The sequence below is a fragment of the Oryzias latipes genome, chromosome 22 (assembly GCF_053564925.1).
Source record: "Oryzias latipes strain Hd-rR chromosome 22, Olatipes_Hd-rR_3.1".
Classification (NCBI taxonomy): domain Eukaryota; kingdom Metazoa; phylum Chordata; class Actinopteri; order Beloniformes; family Adrianichthyidae; genus Oryzias; species Oryzias latipes.
In genome coordinates this window covers 25,566,162-25,581,099 of record NC_136258.1, presented here as the reverse complement: position 1 = coordinate 25,581,099, position 14,938 = coordinate 25,566,162, and the positions used below count along the sequence as shown (strand labels likewise).

The following is a 14,938-nucleotide window of genomic DNA, read 5'->3' as shown; positions in this document are numbered from 1 at the left end:
CAGCAGCAGTGCACTCAACGCAGAGCGGGGATGGTAATTAGCCCATTTCCCAGACACGATCTGCTGTTCATGTGCACTCATTGACATTTTGCCAAAACCTGGCGTCTCTCTCCTGTCTGATCAGTCATATTGATACAGTCTTTGCCTTTTTCCACACAGCATCTCTGGTGCCTCTGACCTGCTGCAGATGGAGGCACAGATTAGCTTAAAAGCCTTTTTTTCAGCTTCTCAAATCTTCAGTTGAATTCATCTGAAGTACGAGTTCATTCATAAAACACCAGTTTAACACTAAAGTCATCCCAAGGTGCAAAAAAGCATTAAACCACATCAAAAAGTTAAATAAATTTGATTTTGATTATTCCAAAGAGGCAGAGGTTTAACTTTAATTTGCAGAAACTTTACAGTTAAGTATTTTCAGATGATTCTTACACACAGCATGAACTTAGGTGACTAATTTACATTTTTACCTTTAGAAAATACTTCATAAACATTATTGATAAATAATTTAATGACCAGACAAAAATAATCTTTAAAAGCAATTGTAGTTCTTGCAATTTAGACTGCAATATTTATCATTTTATTCCATTTTTTTAAAACTAAAGGTCAAATCCCACAAGAGCCTTTTTAAACAGAAATCATTTTAATTATTTTCCCTGACACTGCCTGTGTTTACATTTACTGTACATCCTGATAAACAAAAACTAAAGACAAAACCGAATCAGCAAACTCTGACAGATGAATAAAGACATAGAAACGTTATAAAAAACGTGTTTCCCTCTCAATTCTCTCAACACACATTTTAGTTTAAAACAGTTATTCAGTACTAACAACATGCCAAATAAAAATGGCAGCTCACACAATGTGTCTTAAATATGATCAGAGTTTGGCGAAAATATAGTCAGAATAGAAAGTCATTGTGGGATTTAGGATACAAGATTTCTGGTTGGGATCTGAATATTCGAGTGCACAAAGACATTTAGTAGTGTGAGGTCAGATTAAAATAAAGGCAACAAAAAAGTCACACTCCGATCTACTTTTGAGCTATTTTAAAAGCGTTCCCAGTGGTCTTTTAATTATGATTATGCCGTTTTTAACCAAAATCACAAAAACCTGTGTCGCACATAGTTTCTGCAGGGTGGCAGTAGTTCTTCAGAAATTTGCCTCTGACTTGAGGGTGGGACCAATGGCGCCCCCACTTCCTCTCTTCCATCTGTTTACACGCTCGCCTTCTAGCTTACAGCCCCTCACACACCCAACCTAGCATTACCAATGCAACAAATATTGTGAGCAATATTGGAGATTTACAGCCGTACAGTTGATCCTCATTCACAATGAATTTAATAAAGAAAAACACAAAAATGTGAAGATTTAATTTTACTTTACACATACGTATTTGTTGTGGGATTCAAAAGGGCATTATTGCCCATCTTAACCAACTTAAAAAAGTTAAAGTATTTATTATAGGGCTGGGTTTAATTTCCAAAATAATGAATTAATCTGATTTCAATTTACTTATTTAAAAAATACATTTTTGTTTGGTTATGAAATTTGTGATCCAACTGGGGTGAAACTTTTAAATCTAAAGGTAAAAATATAAAATGATAAATCATTTCATTTCATTCAAAAACATATTTAATTCTTATGTAAAGAGGAAGCAAAAAAAAGAGTTTTTTTGTCTGAAAAAATACAAGAAAAATCTTTACAAGTAGACTCATCAAAGACCTTAATAGGTTGAAGTCATTTGATTCAGTTGAACGGATATTGTATAAACCAAGGACCATATTTAATGGTGTTTTAAAGGTTAAATAAAAGTTAAAATGTTCAGGAAAAATCTTTTTAAATCTCGGATGGGTCTTATGGATAAAGTCTTTGCTCACACACTGTTACACAAAATCTTGCCTCCTGAGAAAAAAAAATGGAAATCACATTCAAGCATAATAAGTAAGATAAAAAAAAAAAAAGACGAGGAAGCTGGAAGGTTAAGTGAATCCCAAATCCTCCTCTGTGTCACAGCGTTGGGAGTCTTTCCCTTCACTACTTGCCACATCCACTGCTTCCTTCCTTCAGGCCAAAAGAGCACAGGGACAACAATACTCGTCCCTGCGGTGGAGCGTCTCACACACGTTGTGACCTATTCACCACAGATGCAGCCCTGCAGCACTCTATCTACGGCGGAGAGCCAGCATAAACAGTCGCTGCCAATGAAAACTGAAGGAAGTCCGCCGAGGTCACAGGTCAGGATTCTGGGGTCAGGGGATGAAACTCTGTTCACCCTTGAAGTCATCGTCAGAAAAACATCTCTGTCAGTGCAGAGGAGTCAGATGCAGGACTGGGTAACATCCCTACTGAGAACACAAGTGAAGCTCTGTTTAACATCCAGGGGAGGACAAATGAGAAACCACACGCAGATGGAAACACGTGGGGGCAGAGCAAGGAGGCAGCTCTGACAGCTCCACATTTCTCAACATGACTCCAGAGATTTTGCAATCATCATTTATAATCAAACACAGGGCTCACAAAACTCACATTACCAGCGCTCAAAAGTCAAGCCTTCACTCACATTGAGGAAACAGCTTTCCTTTTTGTTGTTTTGAAACAGAAATTCTAATTAAAGTGAACTGATGGTGCACAAAATGAAGCTTTCAAAGTTTACACAGGATTTTGTCAGTTAAACAATAAGATGATTCACTCTCATAGTATATCATATATAGTATATCATCAATTTCAATTTTTCTTGCTTATTACTTCACATTTTTCATGATTCTATTGTTTATTTATATTTTGTTTCTATTTGTTTACTTTTTTGCAGCTCTTCTCTGCAGTCATTCCATAGCTGGACCCCACTTGGAGATTGAAGTTTAGTGTTTTTCTCAGTGCTCCTGTTCTCAAATCAGTGGCTTTTATTTTCAGTCACAATGAAAATAAAGAAAATTAAAGCATTATCCGGAGGTCTGATGCAAAACTGTTAAGTTTAATCATAGCATTATTGACTGCGAGGGAAACTTTTATAGTTAGATGCTCAAATATTCCCATAGATAACCCTTAGTTTGATGACAGGTGAATGTAGGGGTAGGAAACAAACTTAGTCCTACTTGAGAATCTTTTCCAAAATAATAAAAAAACAAAAAAAAAAAACAAATGTATCCAAAAAACAAGCTAAAGCTAAATCAAAAACATCTGGGAGGTTTTGCAGAGGGTTTTTCTGTCACTTTGAACAACCAAAGTGTTTCTTAATCTGAGCAACAAGTGCTGAAAAACGACCAAAAACTGAAAAAGATGTCTCCTCTGATAGTCCAAAACACAAAATCCAAATGTAAAATCTATTTACATGTATTTAATGTTCTGGGTTATTTCATTTTTGATGTTGGTAAAAAGCAAAGTTTAAGGCTGAGCAGCTTCGGTTAAACAGGAATATTTGCAGCACCCTAAAATAACCTAAGAGCATCAAACTGCAAATGTTACATTCTTTTGATAACCGACATAATAACAATGTGATTTCTAATGAAAAAAATTACTACCCATTAGTACCTTCTGAAGTTCTGCAGCACAGCAGCCGAACATTATGCATCTGTTGGGTCCATTCTGACATATCAGGTGTACAGAGACTGTTTGCTGAGTCCTCAGCTCCTGTGACGTTTTATTGATCTATGTGTTTGATTACAGCCACTGCATCGAGGTCAGAACATCATTTCAGCTTGTAGAAGGCGGAGACACAAAGTGTGCATCATGTTTGAAGTCGCAGTAGTCAAAGGTGAAGAGGCAGCCACACAGTTGTGTTTGTCAGCTGATCTATGCTTTTGCTTCAAAGATTTAGCTAAGTTTTTGGCTTTTCTGCTCCCCCTCTGTCACACTCGCTTTGTTTTTCAGCTACTCAGATTCTTGTTGTTGCTCTGAACAATCTGAGTTACACAACAAGCAGAGGCTCCAGCTCACATCGTTGTGTCACATTTCTTTTTTCCCTAAATGCAGTTTGTCGCAACCAATTTTCATCCCGTTTTTTCCTCCCTAATTCATTTTTATGGGTCATTAGCTTCAGTTTGGACAATAAGTCGGTTCAACTTGTGTCAATGAGTCTCTGATCTCCTGAATTTGCCTCCTACCACCCCCCGCCTTTGACAGTGGGACACTGAAGAAAAAGAGCCACAGAATCCTCATTACCAGCAGCCTTTAGGCTCTGAAGATCCAACAGATGTTTTCTTATATAAAAGAGATTTCACTCGTTTAGGAAAAAAAATTATGAAGGAAGTGAGGATTAAGCATCTGCAGTATAAATTATTTTTGTTAAAACACTGGTTCGAATCAGAAAAACTTAAAAAAGAAAAAGTTTAAAGACCCACTTCGATCATCTGTTGATCTATTTTTAAGCGTTCCCAGTAAACTGTGTCATTTTCTATGACATAGTTTCTACAGGGCAGCGGAAGTTCATTTGAAATTTGCCTAGACTGTCTCGCTTAGCATAACCCCGCCCCCCTTCCCATCACCTAAAGCTGAGAACTATTTGTTTAAATGTTTTCCTTATAGTTAACAGCCTCTCACACCCCCAACCTAAAATTTCCAGTCCAAGAAAAATGTCAAGCAATAATGGAGCTATCAGCTGTGTATCAGAATGGAGCGAAGCAGGGAGCTTGAGGCCCGTGCAGCGTATGTTCTACCATCTTTTTCAATAGGATTTATTTTTCTCCTCCTGATTTACAACAATTTGAATAAAGAATTACTCACAGATGCAATTTTAAGCTTAATCTTCTATATATGTGTCCTTCATTATGAGATAAATACCACAATAGCATGTTAAAAACAACAAAAGCACAGTTTTCGTCTGAGTGTTTCCTTAAACTTGGACTTCATTTTTCAACCAGAATCCCTGTAACAGCACGAACACCAGCAAAGACCTGCTGACTGCATTACCTTCATCTCAATCCATTTACAGCTGGCCTTGCATCCTTGCAAATGATCTCTGCCTTTCAGGTCAATCAGCAGCTTCTCCCCATTTGAGAGCCATGCACATGTGTTATAGGAGAAGCGTCTCAATGTTAAAGGCAGGAACCATTAGGCCTAATAGGTGCCTTCTCTTATAGTAAGGTCCCAATCCATAATTATGGCTCTATGGATGGCTAGAAAACTGTTTAGCCCAAGAGTGTTTGTGCATCAGAACGGCAGGGTTTAAAAAAATCATGGGAGGAAGTAACATATGGATTGTGAGTCCTGCTTCTGAGCTAAATATTTCTATGTTAGTGTCTGTCAGATTCAGGTCATCCGCAGTTGAAAAAAGACGGGCGGTGCCTCTGCTCCGCTCATCAATAGTTCTTTTGATTCAATCTTTTGCAGCAACCGTGGTGATCGTCATATGAGCTTGTGGATGTGCGCGTGTTTAACCAGCAGATGCAAGAGGCTCTCACACACTAAAAGCACAAACAGATTTCAGCCCAGAATGTTTCCCTCTGAGATTAAAAAGACTTAGTGGCTAAAAATGACAGTTAATCAGAAGACAGACAATCTGCAGGAAGGGGGGGGGGGGAAGAAAAATCCTCTTCTGGCTTATCTGTCATGACGGCGCAGCAGAAGGGAGGGGGCTGGAACGAAGGATAAAAAAAGAAAGGGTGAGAAAAAGTGACTCTCCAGGAGTAAAGAAAGAAGCTGAGATTATTAGAAAGTGAGTCAAAGCCTGACATCGAGTCTGCTCAAAGCAAACTTTCTCTTCCTCTGTATGCTTTACTTTGCATTAACCCAACATGAAACTAAGAGCTTTGTAATGCATCCCATTCATTAACTTAAATTGCTGATTGGGTTTCATAACAGCTAAATAGTTTCTAATGACATTATGGTCAGAGAGTGTAATTAGTGCTTTCTGGCTCATTGTGGTCATGCTGTAGAATCTCGAGAACCCCTCCACGCTCTTGTGATGCCGCCGTCCCACAAAAATGCTAATAAATGGCTTCATTAAACTTGTTGGGGGTGGCCCATGGCTGCATGCACTTCTCTCTTATTGTTCTGGCATCAAAATCCAAAGAAATGTTGAGATTTATTTTCCAAGCACCAAATTGTTAGTGGTTAACATCCGACAAATTACATAATAGAAGTTCAAAGCGAAGAGGTGGTTAAAACCTAAAAGTACTGATAAGCTGATTCCACAACATATAAAAAAAATAAATAAAAGTGAGTGCTTTCAACTGGAGTTGGTCAGCTCTTTGGAGTGTATTTTTTGTATCTCAGTACTGAAACAGGAAAACTGAGTTGTAGGTTGAAAACCCTACTATACCCAAAAGCAGACAAATGGAAAAAACAGGAATTGATCTACTTTTTGTGAGTCATTCAAAATAACCTCAAACATCCTCACAAAAAGAAAGCTGACAGTTACAAAGGGCAAGAAAATATCTCTGAAGTGGAATTATGAAATCTTCCAGCATAGTGCAAACTCTGCAAGCATTTTAGAATTTTGTGGAACTGTATCAAATGTCAAATTCTTGCAATATCCTTTGGTTGTCCATTTCATGGGCTGTGTCCTATTACAAATCACCTATGATTAAAAATGGTAAATGGAGTATACTCATAAAACTCCTGACACAGTTAAGACTGAAGTGAAACTCCACCACTAGTAGTGACATTTCTAAAAATCCACTTCAATGAAAATCAGGTTTTTGGTGTTTTGAAGATGTCCTTGTGGTCTTTTTCCAATGATGGAATACATACAGTGTTTATACATAAATTAAGACCAAAATTGCATTTTTAAGTATTTATTTATTCAAAAAATTTTGAATCAGGATCAGATGCAAAAATGCAGATCAAAACATGACCGGAGTGGGTCTTTAAACAGTTGTTGGTTGCAGACAAAGCCATTAGAACATAAGCAACAAGAGGACCTCCAAAAATAACCCCACAAAATCTGGATCCAGACAGACACTCATACTGCCTCCTGACGACTCAAGGATTCAATCTGGAGTAGGCCTGCACAATATACCGCAAATTTATCGTTATCGCAATATCCAGCTCTGCAATATGCATAACGCAAAAGACGGCAAATATCGCAATAAATCGCAAACCCAAAATGTGTTAAAACAATCTTCTAGCAGCTTGAAGCATTTAACGGATCAAATAAATCCCTTTATGCTTTGACCAATCAGATGGACGCCTTCCCATTGTTGACCAATCAGATGGAGGCCTATTATGTTAACCCTGGTCCTGAAGAGCCTCAACCCTGCCTGTTTTCCAGCTCTCCTTAACCAGCTTGCTGTTGATTGGCTGACTCAAGTGATTTCACATCCTGATTGACTGAACACACCTGATTTTGGTTATCATTATCGAGCAGTCTAGGGAGAATTGGAAAACAGACAGGGTTGAGGCTCTTGAGGACCAGGGTTAGCCACCCTGACGTTTGTCCCCCATGTCGATGAGGGTCATTTGGAGTATAATTTTTAAACTGTTGCAATGAAATGGGAATGATATTTTTGTTTATTTTTCTATTTGTTTATTTACCGCAAATTTAACGTTATCGCAATATTGATCACTAATATCGCATATCGCAAGTTTTCCTCATATCGTGCAGCCCTAATCTGGAGTTTACATGAATTCACAAAAATCACTGGAAAAAACATCACCTGGTCTGTTGAATGTTGGTCTTCTTCTGAGATGGTTCGATCTGGTGCCTTGTATCAGGAATATCATCTAAAGTCACCTTTCCCTCCCAGTCGTGCTCAGTTTGACCTTCGGCAGACTGGCTTGATCACATCTACATTCCTAAATGCATTGAGCTGCTGCCATGTGACTCGCTGATTAGATATCAGCATCAAAAGATCTACTCATGTTCCTGCTGGTGAGCACATAATCACTTTTCGAGTTTAAGTGACAGATGTGTAGAAAAATGCCACCTTCTAAGTCTCCTTTTGTGCCTGATTTACTCTCACGGACTTGAAAGCAGCATTTGAAGTGGATACATAACCATAGATTTCCAGTTTCTGCTCTCCAGAGTTGTGATTTCTGTCTCGGTTGCTTAGAGCAGGGGTCAGCAGTGTTTACGACATGAAGGGCCGATTTGAAATGATCGAACTTGACAACTGTATCATCACCAACTATAATGCGAACTCTATAAAAAAAAATATATATATATGTATATATATATATATATATATATATATATATATATATATATATATACATATAAATATAAAAAAAATGTTGGCATTAACTCAAAAAAGCGATAACAATACTGCACAAAAAAAAATAAACCAAAGTTGAAATAGTATTGGAATTGTTTGAAACAAAAAGTACAGAAGCACACCTACGAGAAGATCCCATTTCCCATTTCAAAAACTATTTTCCCTTTCCTTAAGATCCAATAGGGGGAAAAAAGCTCATTGTGAGAAGAGATTGTCACTTTTTCTAATCCGAAATGTACAGACGACAGATCAAGTGCTTATTTTTGTCACAAACTCGCGTGCCACTGTCTTCTGTTCTGATAGCCGACCCCTGGCTTATAGTCTTGTCTGGAAAACTAGAAAACAATGCTATCTGTCCATCTATCCATATATTTATTTTCTCCTTTGATCTTTTTAATGTCTATAAAGTTTTAGGTTGAATGCTCCTCCTGACACTACGCTCTGGATTTACCAGGCTTGGGACAGGCACAAGCAGGAGACTGGTTTGTACCCTGTTGAGGCTAAATTGATCTTTTTTTGTCTATTTGTCCACCTGCCTGTCCATCCATCTTTTTTTGTACATATTGTGTTTTTTTCCTTTCTTTTTAGTATTTTTTTATTTCTTTAGTTAATTGTGCATTTATGGTTGCCAGCACATTTAGGCCCCCCCCCCCCCCCCACCCGATGCACCCCCCTCCCACTCCATGGCCTTGACTTCGCTGCATTATTTTAACCAGGGAGGGACACTTGTTCTTACAGAAGTAAGTTTTCCTTGATTTCCCAAGAAGATGATTGATTGACCTTTCGGATAGCGGCTTCTTTTCCGCTCTCTTAATCGCAGAGTCAGATCAATCAAACTCCCAGAGACACAATAATCAACACACAACTCAGACTCACACACAGCACCACTGTGTTCCAGTCCTTCATTCAAGCTGTCTGACAGCCGGCTGAGCTGCACTCAAATAGCTGCCCATGCAAGCATACAGAGACAGAAATGTGGCTGCAGCCCACAGTGGTGATGCCACATCATGATTGGGTGAACAAGACAAGGGCTGTCAGGTCCACTGTGAGTTGCTGACAAAACACAGAGCAGCCAACCGGATATAGACCCCCCGAGCCCAGATACAGACCGGCTGAGGCCTGGGGTGACCTGATGGGTCTCAAGCGAAACAGTTGTGCTGAGACGTTCACCTAACAAATGAAAACATCCATATAAAATATGGCCTCGTATAGCCACTTTACCTAAAACCTTCATTTTTTCTATTATTTTCTTAACAGGGACTAGGTTGTATAAAGTATTTACAAGCAGCAGAAGGCTTTCACAGAGCTCTCAATTACTTGGCTGCTGGAATGGACAACCAGGAGAAGAATACTGATAAGGGGAGTTAGACGAAGAGAAGAATAGAGGAAACCAGGGAAAACATTTCTCAGCAATTCGTGAATTAAAGTTCTTAAAACATTTAAAACCATTTTAACAAACTTTAGATTTTTTTTCTCATAATAAAAAATTAACATTTAACAACTTTTGTTTTTTTAGATATTAAAAGTCTGATTTTGAAAGGGCAACATAGAATTGCTTGAAATAATGGTTTAAAGGTTGTGTCACACAGCCACAACACATTTTGCACATATTCCACGTATGACATTTCGGTCGTCCGTGATACATGCATGACATACGTAATCCATAAGTGTTTCTTGCGTTCAGCATTAGTCGAAGTGCATAGTCGACATGGATTTGATTTTGAGCTGTTCAAAATATTTGGTCGGTTGAGAATTATGTAGTTTATGCGTAGTTTATACGCAATTATTATGTAAATCTTATGCAGTTTTTGTGAGATGCGTCCACAAATTTGTGGCTTTTCAAGACCGTTCCACATATGTCTAATGGACTTTTCCTACATGTACATGTATAACTTTTATATTGCGTACACACCGCAATTGTACACAAATCAAACGTTGATTTACGAGTTCTTTGCGTGGTTTACTTGTACGTCTTGTGGTTTTAAAGTGGTTCATTCCTGAAACATCTGTGAAAGTTTCCATTTTTCTCACTTTTTCTATATATTCACGTATGAATAAGTTTCATCCGAGCAATATGCGAAAAATGAATACTGTGGCTGTGTGACACGGCCTTAAAATTGTCGTCGTAGAAACTTACCTGAGTACATGTCAGCCTCAATCTCATTTTGTGTTCATAATTCTCCAAACTCCCCAGTTATTATTTTTAGAAAACACATCTGACTCAATGTTTTTTACAGTTGAGAAATCACATAAAAATAGAAATTTGCCTAAACTGCAACTTAGATTAGCAGTTGCAAATTCTTGCAGTTGTTAGGAGGAGGAGGCGATCGTCTAAAACTCCAGCTGCACATTTCAAAGTGCACACTTTGAAAAAACTGAAACATGAATCTGTCTGTTTTCTGCATTTTTGTTTGACTTGTTTTAAAGAATTTGTTGGATTTAAAAGTGTCAAGGCGTCCTACAGAGCAGACAGCTCTGTTTGTAGTGACCTTTCTTTTGTAAAACGATATTTTCAGTGTTTGCTTTGTAGCTCCAAACTGCTCACATCAAAAGTAAATGATGGATTTAATGTGAACATAGTATGACAGGACTGTCAAAAACTGTTCATTTATTGAAAGCAAATGTAACACACTGCCATCCAACGACAAATATCTTTGTTTTAATATTTTAGGCTGTGTAAAAATTATATAGGTCAGTCTCCTTATTGTACACCTGCAGCTATTGTCAGCTCCATTGAATTAGGATGGAACTGGCCGTGATGCCACTATAAATATAAAGCTTCAGATTTGCATTTTCTAGAAGCAAAAAGTTTCTAAGTATCTAAAATCTTAGAGCAGGGCTGATGATATCAATCCAATTTTATCTTACAAAGGTTTTGATCAAAAACTTGGAATAATGGCTTTCAAGGCATCAATGTAAATTCCATAACTCTCCTAAGAAACTGCAATAAAACTAAATAAAGAAAAATAACAACAACAATAGTTTAGCTAATTAGTTTATATTACCTTTCATCTCTTCCTAAACGAATACAACCTTTAATCGAGGAATTAAAGGAATTGTTTCAATTTCAGGGAAAATATGCAGAGATGTACAAGAAAACTGAACAGAAAATAAATCCTTCCTCTGCTGTGTGCCACAAGCTTACCCCATGGTTTCACCTGGATAATTTGATTATGATGTGTGAGAGTGACCTGTGCTAAACCTAACTGAGCAAAGAGACAAAAAAAACAACAACAACAGACACATCCTCTTCACTTCTTACAGCCCAGTTCTGGATTTAGTCCTTCCTTCGTAAATCATTTTCCAGATTAGAGGGAGTAATGATTAATCGATGAATCGATTTCTATTCATACAATACAAACAGATCAATCAATCTATGGCAAATTGTTGATAAAATTGACCTTCACCAACAGAAATCATTTCAAAATGAAATAAAGTGATTATATATGTATTTTAGGAAATAAAAACTGACCAAATGCATCACAGCAGACAACACATATGTTATGTCAGAGCAAAAAATGATCAGGGCATCATTATACTCCAATGTGAGGAAACACTTTAAACTTTACAGTCATGTGACCATACAGTGGGCGAATGTTTTAATAGGCCGAATTCTTCCCCTACCCACAGCTTCTCCCTACCCCTCCAATTGGAGGGGCATTTGGAGGGGCAGGGGTGTCCGAAATAGTTTTTTTAAATGGCAAACCCAGGCGGCGGAGGGTTCTGTATCCCTCCATCACGGTGGTCCGCGTTTGCACTGTGCTGTGGAGAAGATGCACATTTCTTCATGTGGAGGTGCTCTGATGGACAGAAGTTTACATTTTAATCTAAGTCATGACTTTTTGTTTTAGCATGACCTTTTTAAGGTGATAAAAACCGATGTTTTTATACATTTTCGAACAAAGCTGACTATTCATGACATCATTGAGTGCGAGTACGGCTGAAAGATATGAGGAAAACTCGCAATGTGCGATGTTAGCGATCAATATTGCAATGATCATAGAACTTGCGATACATAAACAAATAGTAAAACAACGTAATAAATCATTTCCATTTTACTGCAACAGTTTAATTTAAATAAGAGTCAACATAACTTACATTACATTCCAAATGACACTCGTCTACATAGGAGGCAAACATCTAACATAAAAGGGCTCCATCCGTTTGGTCGATGATAAAAAGAGATTTATTTGATTCATTAAATAATTAAAGCTGCCATAAGATTGTTTTAGCACATTTAGCACAATCAGCATTTATCGCAATTTTTCCCGACTTTTGGGATTAGTGTATTGCACAGCTTGATATTGCGATAACGATTCATTTGCGATTTATTGTGCAGCCCTAAGTGGGAGTAATGTCCAAATTCAAAGATACTATTTTTCCATAACCCTCCGTTTAAAGAGCTAAATGTAGGGTTAGAAGAAAGCCGAACTGGAAGATTTGGCCATAATGTACCCTTTGTATTTTTGATGTGGAAAAACAACAGTGGGCTGAACTTTATTAAACTAAATTGTGAATGGATTTGTCATTAATTTTTGTTTACTTGTACAAATATTTAATTTACACTTGATTGATTATCTTGCAAGAGATATAAGGAGTCTGGAAAACTTCACCTGCACTGTTCAGTATCTAGGTATTTATCTGAGTCACACTGGATTGGATTTTTGACTAAAGATCCATTTTAGGTCAGTGTATTGTTGTTAAAAGAGTGATTTTAAGATCTTGTTATAAACTAAGGTTCGTATGGAAGAAGTTAAAGATTTAACAGATTATGCTTGATAAATCATCTCCAAATTGACACTGAAAATGTTTTTTTTTCACAATCTGATGTTTAGAGAAACTTTGTTTCTATCAGGAATTCACACTAAAGAGTCTGTTGGAAACAAACAGTTTTTTCTTGAAAAAACAACAGAGTAGAGTTTAGTCCTGACTGCACTTTGAGGACCCACAAATGCTGTGGGTGTGTTGTATTTACAGACTGTTTTTCACATAGAGAGAAAGAAAAACAGGAGGAAAACAATAGACATAAAACCAAACAAAAAACAAGCTTTGCTTGGCTGCAGTGTTACCTGCTGAGATCAAACACCGAGTTGAATTAATGCATTTGGGGACATTGTTTTTAGAGGGTGACATGAAAAAAGGCGCACACCCAAGCCTTTGTGCTTTCAGAGGACGAAGGAGCACGGCCAGCTGAGGATGCTCAGCATCATTCCCAGTCATTGAAAATTCCAGACGGGAGTATGTAATGGCCAGGCTCATGCGCGCCATATTGGAGCGGACTGTTCACATCACAACACGAACCAAACGCCCTGCTGCGCCTCTCCTCCCCTCCACGGTCTGAAAAACAGTCAGCAGCATCCACTGAGCTGCTGGCACCACCAGAAACGCATCATGTCCCCCCCCCCCTCTAATAATCAAATTGGACAAAACCAGATCGATCTGTCATGATGGATTATCCAAAACGCGCGTAAACGAGACTTCCTGGTACACCTGTCGGCCCTGCCGCGTCCCCAGAATACTACACAGCCACTGTGAAGCTGCACCCTGGAGATGTAATCAAATACAACATGACATAATAATGACGGAATTCTGTAATTCCCTAATTCATCCACTGCCTTCAGCGGGCGTGTTGTTCCTCCTTGGATTCTGTGCCTGTTTATAGCATCCAAAGCGCATATCTGCTCGTCTTTCCCTCCTCTCTTTCGCTATGTCACCCGAAGCAGAGGATGCTGCACAACCAGCTGCTGGTCAAATCACGGAAAGCAGGTCAGGCACATGGAAAACAGCCAGTGAACGCTGGAAAAAAAACCTCACTTACTCCGCTGCAGATCCTCTGTGCGTCCCGCTGCAGAGCTCTCCCAAACGAGATGTTTGTTTCTAAATTCAGAACCCCTTTTTCTCCTCTTCTTCTCCTCCTCCTCCTCCTCCTTCTTCCCCTTCTTTTCCCTGGCACCCTTTCTCTTATTTCTGAGGTGATGCCGCTGGCTGCTTGCGCGCGCAGCCCCGTCGCAATCCAGACCCCGGCGACTGCCTCCCTGAAAAATACGCACGACGGACTTGTTGGCTCCGCGCTAAAGTGCGGATCCCGTGGGCGACAGGGCGTCGACCGAAGCAGGTTGTAGTTTGGTCAAAGCTGAGGGAGTCACGCTGGTATGTAGAGGGGAGTGCAGAGGGGGAACGGATACGCCTCCCTGCCTTGTGGAGGGAGATAAAGGGGGCCTTGGCCGCCGCGCGCTGATTGAGATATGGGTCGTTTTCTACAAGGAGGGCTGTGCTGGCTCTCACCCAGCACTATCATATGACGCGCAGGGAACCAGGCTGTTTGCTCCAGAGTTGCTTCAGGAGAATGCTGGGATCAAATCCTCTTCTCCCACCAGGGAAGAAAGCGCCTTTCTTTCCTGTTTACTGCCCCACCTCCCCATCTAGTGGTGAAAAAAAGCTCGTTGTCAAAGAAATTCCGAACTAAACCCATAAATAACCGCCTCCAGATTAAACCAGAGACTCTCATAAAGAGGAGTTTGATCTTTCTGCTGCTGGATGCTGTGATTTAAACCAAGATGATGCACCAACACATCATCCCTCACATCTGCATCCAAAGATTTAAAAAATATATTGCACCTTCACCTTTCATACAGCAGGTGGCGCTAGAGTTTCAGGCATGATTCACTTTCGTCTACTTGGTAAAATGCATCATGAAAAGTTCCTTCAAATACTTTATAATGCCACTATTTTTCATTTAAAGGCTTTTACTTATTATGTAACACAAAAGTAAAATGTATATGCACATT

General features: G+C 38.9%; 1 protein-coding gene across 1 annotated transcript in view; it reads right to left on the bottom strand.

The window, feature by feature from the left end:
- Positions 1–14,692, bottom strand: part of palm1b (paralemmin 1b) — a 30,118-nt gene extending 15,426 nt beyond the window's left edge. The window contains exon 1 of the mRNA XM_023951365.2: positions 13,969–14,692. The gene's annotated coding sequence lies outside the window, so the exon portion shown is untranslated. The remainder of the gene's footprint in view (positions 1–13,968) is intronic.
- Between the last annotated feature and the right edge of the window lie 246 nt (positions 14,693–14,938).